Source organism: Xyrauchen texanus, chromosome 44 (genome assembly GCF_025860055.1).
Source record: "Xyrauchen texanus isolate HMW12.3.18 chromosome 44, RBS_HiC_50CHRs, whole genome shotgun sequence".
NCBI classification, from domain to species: Eukaryota; Metazoa; Chordata; class Actinopteri; order Cypriniformes; family Catostomidae; genus Xyrauchen; species Xyrauchen texanus.
Genome location: NC_068319.1, coordinates 4,448,864 through 4,456,484, shown reverse-complemented (window position 1 = coordinate 4,456,484; position 7,621 = coordinate 4,448,864).

Genomic DNA, 7,621 nt, shown 5'->3' with positions numbered 1-7,621 from the left:
GATTGACAGTTTTACAGTATTTAGCCATAAATTCAATGGAAAACAAAGTGGTTGCTTTAACATAATTCAATTGTAGACATTGGCTCCACAGAATAAAAATGTGGGCTATAAATACTTTTAGAGAAAACATAAATGAATGGAGTTAACCTAACTTATAATATAATGTGTTCAAATAACTATTGAGCTTTGCAGCTTGTTGCTAGCTAGTATATTAAATCTATTTTTTGTACTGTATAACAAGTGTGATACTGCTAAGAGTTTACACATCCTCAATAAGTCATTGTTCTGACTTTGTTCGCTCAGTATTTGCTTCATGAAAACAATCTGGGTGGTGGTGGTGTAGTGGTCTAAGCACATAACTGGTAATCTGGTAATCAGAAGGACGCTGGTTCAAGCCCCACTGCCACCACCATTGTGTCCTTGAGCAAGGCACTTAACTCCAGGTTGCTCCGGGGGGATTGTCCCTGTAATAAGTGCACTGTAAGTCGCTTTGGATAAAAGCATCTGCCAAATGCATAAATGTAAATGTAAGCAAGACATACAGATTTTTCAGTAGTAATGTACCCAATCTCGACTTAACCATCAGCTCCACTATCGACAATGGTAACCTCCAAAACAATTCAACATGACAGAAAATCCTCTACATAACAGAACAAAACATAACAGGCTTTAAACACTAACAAGTCTTCTCCTTTTGTCATTTTGGGTAGAAATACATTAAAATAACACTTCATTTTAAAATGTACTGTCCCGTGCAAAGCAGGCAGGAAACTGGAAATCCCCTGCCCAGTTTCAGCAATACATTGATGCAACATATATCATTCACAAAGTCCCAATACAATTGGATTAAGTGCACATAGATGGATGAAATCAAGACCAAATGCTAAAAACATTGTGTTGCATTAGCTCACTTCAACAATTGAATCGAGCGAGCAGTAAAAGTCACGTTGAGTGAACAACATCCGTTACAAGTCTGAAGCCCTTTGAACATTTCATAGCAATGTGATCACATCACTTTGACTTAATATAATTATGTTTTTATCTCAAACATAAATGTATTAAATTGATATCAAATGGATTTAGTATTTTCAATAGAGCTGGTTTCCCTTTTTCAGTGTAGATTTATGCTCAAGGTCATGAGACACGTCAGGGTGTTTATTAGAAATGGAATTTAATGTGGATATTTCTACAAATATTAATTATTTGTTGTTTTTCTGTACAAAACCATGATAATGTGGATGACCATCCCCTACTGACAAACCTATCAAATATATAAGATAAAGTGAGACACTTGTACTGGTGGAGTTACCATCCTAAGAGGTGGATGTCGTTTTGAATCAGTAAGGGGTATGTGGGTAACAGGGTTTACGCATAACAGCAGGAAAATGGGAATCTTTCTGTGAACCCAGCTGGTATTTTAACCCAGTTATGATATCTAGGGGGATACAATTGATACATTCTATGTCATAACATCAAAACAGCTATATAATCAAAACTATATATACAGTGTTATTGAACAAAGGTTTTTTAAGAGGTGTTTGCGGTAAAAATGATCAGGTCCAGATCATCCGGTTTGAACAACTTTTCCAGCTCAAGTGCATGCTGACATTCTTTTAGCAAAAGTCCCACATTTCTAAAGTTATACTGAAAATATCATTTGTAATAAAATAAATATTTGTATTAAATTATAAAAGAGTGAATCTCAGATCTCTTGCTTCACATGTCTAAAGAAATGTTGTTTGATGTTTTACTTTAGTTCAATGATATACAGTACAAGTGTGTGGAGAATAGTCTTTTATTGCCAAGCATGTTTCACCATTTTTAAATGCACGTTTTCTTTTTGCACTTCTGAACTTCTTTTTGAATGCTCATGCTGGCTTTGTATGGTCATTTACTTTCATTCAAGTTTGAGCCATCTCCACAGGGGACTTCTTGGCTTTGGCTTGCTTTCCTCTCCATTTTCTTCAGCCTTTCGCTCAGCTTCAGCTGCCTTCTCACCAGTCTTAGCTCGCTTCTCCTCTGCCTTTCTTTGAGTCCTGGCTTCCATGTGTGCCTTCAGCTGGTCTTTCACTTTCTGATGCTCTAACTTCAGCTGGTCGTTGGCTCTTTTCTCATCCATCTTTTGCTGGGCTATGGCTCGCCTTTCGTCCAACTTTACCTGAGCTAAGGCTCTCTTTTTCTCAACCTTTAGCTCGACCTTGGCTCTCTTCAGCTGGTCTTTGGCGTTCTGTTCCTTCATCTTTTGTCTTACTTTTGCAATCTTCTCCTCCGCCTTTAGTTCAGCTTTGGTTACCTTCAGCTTTGCTTTGGCTGTCTCTTCATCTACCATTTGCTTGGCTTTCTCTCTCTTCATCTCAACCTCTTGCTGGGCCTTAGCTCTCTTTTCATCTACATTTTTTTCAGCTGTGGATCTCTTTTCCATCTTTAGCTGAGAGATTTCTTGCTGTTGCTCCCTCACAAGATCAAGCAGCTGCCTCACATGCCGATTCAAAGACAAGATCTCTACGTCTCTATCACGTAGCTGCAAGTCCCTTTCATGGAGATGTTCTTGGATCTTCTGGTTAGTTGCTTTCTCGGCCTTCAGTGCTTCTTCGAACTGGATTTTTTCATTTCTCAACTTTATCACCTGATTCTCCAGGCCTCTGCCCTCATCTCCCCATTCGGCTGTTTTGTCCACCTTCAGTGCTTCTTCAGGCTGTATAGTTGTTTCCTTGACCTTCAGTGGTTCAAGCTGGATTTTCTCCTTTCTCAGCTTTATCACCGGGTTCTCCCAGCCGCTCTTCTCCTCTCCCCACATCTTGTTTGAACTGTTTAGTAGTCGACAGTGATCTGTGGATGTGCGCTGGAAAACGAACATGTTTCTCCTTCTCTTGCCTGAGTAACATTGTGACATCATAATCGCTACACGCGTCTCATTCGGAATTCTACATTGAGAAGTGTTTCGTGCCGTCTGAACTCAAGGAAAATGGGCAATAATAATATAAAGTATACTCTCACTGGAAAGTCTTATTTATTCGTTGCATTATGCATTAATTTAATTATTATTAGTTATGCTCTTTTATACAATGTCTTAAATTAAGATAAATTAAAATACCGGGAAACTAACAAAAAGCAACCAATACTCATTCATTTAGATTATTCACATCATTGTCATCGATCTGTCTCAAAAGCTGAACAAATGTAGGTTATTTATAATAAAACTGATTAAAGAATAATAATGTGTGCGCAAATAATCAATCTTCATCCGCAAGTCATATTCAGACATTAGTAAATATTCATCTAATTATTCGTACAACAAATTATTTTAATCTTAATTGAACAGTGATTAGAACACGTTTTGTTTTTTGCTCATTTATTCTGAATATGTTTTACTTAATTTTGTTTTTGTTAAATTTAAGAGTTTATCCATTATTTAAAAATGTAATTTGGAACTAAATGAAAGATGTTCACGAGGGCAGATTCAAATTCAAGGTTATTGTGACAGTAAATGAAAAGATCTTCAACTTCAAAATCGGTTTATGTATTTTTTTTGCCTTAATGGCACTTTTATGTCTCAGGGGTTGATTTTTATTGATCTATTTCTTATATGAAAAATTAAAACTGTCAAAGGAACTTTATATTTAACCCAAGCCTTCAACGTGTATTTTTGCTACTTTTTAAATGCCCCATGTATAGATTTTATAATTTTACTCTTGTCCCAGAAACAGACTTTTAATCTTAAAGTGTGTGTGTGTGTGTGTGTGTGTGTGTGTGTGCGTTTTAAATGACGTTAAAGCACTTCTCGGATGGTTGGAATAATGAGTCATTCATTATTAATGACTAATGTTTTTTTTTTAAAAGTGCGTCTGCGCCGAATTACCTCAATGAAAAACAGCCTCATGCAGCAACAAACACATGCTGACAAACTAAAATCCTCATAAACATGGACAGTTAATAACTCTGGAAGCAGGATATGATGGATTTATTCTTATAACATTTTCCTCCATAGAGAAAAACTTGTGGACTGTTGGACTGTTTAGTCTAATGAAAAGAGTTTAAACATTTAACTGTATATTGACTTTTATCAAAGCAAAGTCAGACTAAATGTTAATGATCATGAAGATGAAACTGGTAACGTAACAAAAAGATTCATATGCACTTTGCATTTTAATTGAACACAAGCTCAATCTAATATTTGTGGCCAAATCTCAAAGATATTATTTTGAAGACCATTCATCCATTCATATCTTTGCAGTCCTGAGACAGGACAATATTGCAACTCTATCAAATGTAAAAGTCAACATTGTCTTTAAAGGGATAGTTCACCCAAAAATTAAAATGCTCATAATAAAACTGCTGATAATAAAAAAAGGACTTTAATATTGATCTGTTTCTCACCCACACCTATCATATCACTTCTGAAGGCATGGATTAATCCACTGGAGTGTTATGGATTACTTTAATGCTGTGTTCTGCAGATAAAAGAAAGTCATACACATCTGGGATATCATAAAGGTAAGTAAATTATTTGAGAAATAACATTTTTGGGTGAACTATCCCTTAAATATACACTCACCTAAAGGATTATTAGGAACATCTGTTCAATTTCTCATTAATGCAATTACCTAATCAACCAATCACATGGCAGTTGCTTCAATGCATTTAGGGGTGTGGTCCTGGTCAAGACAATCTCCTGAACTCCAAACTGAATGTCAGAATGGGAAAGAAAGGTGATTTAAGCAATTTTGAGCGTGGCATGGTTGTTGGTGCCAGACGGGCCGGTTTGAGTATTTCACAATCTGCTCAGTTACTGGGATTTTCAAGCACAACCATTTATAGGGTTTACAAAGAATGGTGTGAAAAGGGAAAAACATCCAGTATGCGGCAGTCCTGTGGGCTGAAAATGCCTTGTTGATGCTAGAGGTCAGAGGAGAATGGGCCGACTGATTCAAGCTGATAGAAGAGCAACTTTGCCTGAAATAACCACTCGTTACAACCGAGGTATGCAGCAAAGCATTTGTGAAGCCACAACACGCACAACCTTGAGGCGGATGGGCTACAACAGCAGAAGACCCCACCGGGTACCACTCATCTCCACTACAAATAGGAAAAAGAGGCTACAATTTGCAAGAGCTCACCAAAATTGGACAGTTGAAGACTGGAAAAATGTTGCCTGGTCTGATGAGTCTCGATTTCTGTTGAGACATTCAGATGGTAGAGTCAGAATTTGGCGTAAACAGAATGAGAACATGGATCCATCATGCCTTGTTACCACTGTGCAGGCTGGTGGTGGTGGTGTAATGGTGTGGAGGATGTTTTCTTGGCACACTTTAGGCCCCTTAGTGCCAATTGGGCATCGTTTAAATGCCACGGCCAACCTGAGCATTGTTTCTGACCATGTCCATCCCTTTATGGCCACCATGTACCCATCCTCTGATGGCTACTTCCAGCAGGATAATGCACCATGTCACAAAGCTCGAATCATTTCAAATTGGTTTCTTGAACATGACAATGAGTTCACTGTACTAAAATGGCCCCCACAGTCACCAGATCTCAACCCAATAGAGCATCTTTGGGATGTGGTGGAACGGGAGCTTCGTGCCCTGGATGTGCATCCCACAAATCTCCATCAACTGCAAGATGCTATCCTATCAATATGGGCCAACATTTCTAAAGAATGCTTTCAGCACCTTGTTGAATCAATGCCACGTAGAATTAAGGCAGTTCTGAAGGCGAAAGGGGGTCAAACACAGTATTAGTATGGTGTTCCTAATAATCCTTTAGGTGAGTGTATATGGCAGTATATTTCTCCCTGTGGGCTGCATTACATGAAGTCTCCAGAGAAGACAGAGTCATCACTTCACAGTATAAATATCTCATACTTGAACTGGTTAAACACTTTTTCTCAACAAGAGAAACATCAAAATCAAATCAAATCAAATCACTTTATTGTCACACCTCCATGTACACAAGTGCAACAGTAGGTGAAATTCTTGTGTGCAGTTCCGAGCAACATAGCAGTCATGACAGTAACGAGACATATACCAATTACAGTAAACAACATACTTACACAACACAATAATTATATACAATACACACAATATACAATACAATAAGGAGTATATGAAATGTATATATATATATATATATGAAGTAGTATATTGAGGAGAATATGTTGACAGTCCAGTGTGAGATATAAGATGAATAAAGTGCAGTGCTAATTATTGATCGTGAGAGATCAAGTGTTCAACAGTCTGACTGCTTGGGGAAAGAAGCTGTCATGTAGTCGGCTGGTGCGGGTCCTGATGCTGCGATACCGCCTGCCTGATGGTAGCAGTGAGAGCAGCCCATGACTCGGGTGGCTGGAGTCTCTGATGATTCTCCGAGCTTTTTTCACACACCGCCTAGTGTATATGTCCTGGAGGGAGGGAAGCTCACCTCCGATGATGTTTCTGGCAGTTCGCACCACCCTTTGCAGGGCTTTGCGGTTGTGGGCGGTGCTATTGCCGTACCAGGCAGTGATGCAGCCAGTCAGGATGCTCTCTACATTGCTGGTGTAGAACCGTGTGAGGATGTGGTGGTTCATTCCAAACTTCCTCAGCCGTCTCAGGAAGAAGAGGTGCTGGTGAGCCTTCTTCACAACGGCCTCAGTGTGGACGGACCATGTGAGTTCTTCAGTGATGTGGACACAGAGGAACTTGAAACTGCTGACTCTCTCTACCGGTGCTCCATTGATGGTGATGGGGCTGTGTTCTCCGTCTTTCTTCCTGAAATCCACCACAAGCTCCATGGTTTTACTGACGTTGAGGGAGAGGTTGTGCTCCTGACACCAGAGTGTTAGAGTGTGCACCTCCTGTCTGTAGGCTCTTTCATCATTGTCAGTGATCAGACCTACCACCGTCGTATCGTCAGCAAACTTAATGATGGCATTGGAGCTATGTGTTGCCACACAGTCATGCGTGTATAGGGAATACAGTAGGGGGCTGAGAACACAGCCCTGCGGGGCTCCAGTGTTGAAGGTCAGTGATGAGGAGATGTTGCTGCCCATTCTAACCACCTGACGTCTGCCTGACAGGAAATCCAGGATCCAGCTGCACAGCGAGCTGTTTAAGCCCAGAGCCCGGAGTTTCACATCAAGCTTGGAGGGCACTATGGTGTTGAATGCTGAGCTGTAGTCCACAAACAGCATTCTCACATATGTGTTCCTTTTTTCCAGATGGGAGAGAGCAGTGTGTAGTGTAGAGGAAGAGTTCTAATATGAGTTCAGATATGATCAGATGGCGCTCTTGTTGACATACATCTCCTTGCCGAGGCGGGACACTCTCCTTCCTGTTCTGCTCCGATGATGTCAGCAGGTTCTGGAAGTGTTCCAACAGTCTTCTCTGGCTCTGTCTTCAGCTCATCTTTGGACAGGAAGTGCACAATCACATGGACACACTTTAATTGTTGTGTATATTTGTGAATGGTCAAAGTGTGGGAAAACTCTGGAGGACAGACTCACAGTTCTTGTGTCATTAGCATCCTAAACTTCCAACACAACCTCAGTATTAAACACACACACACACACACACACACACACACACGAGTTAACACACTTATTGGCAATATGCTTTTTTTCATATGTGTAATTACTGGCATTGAG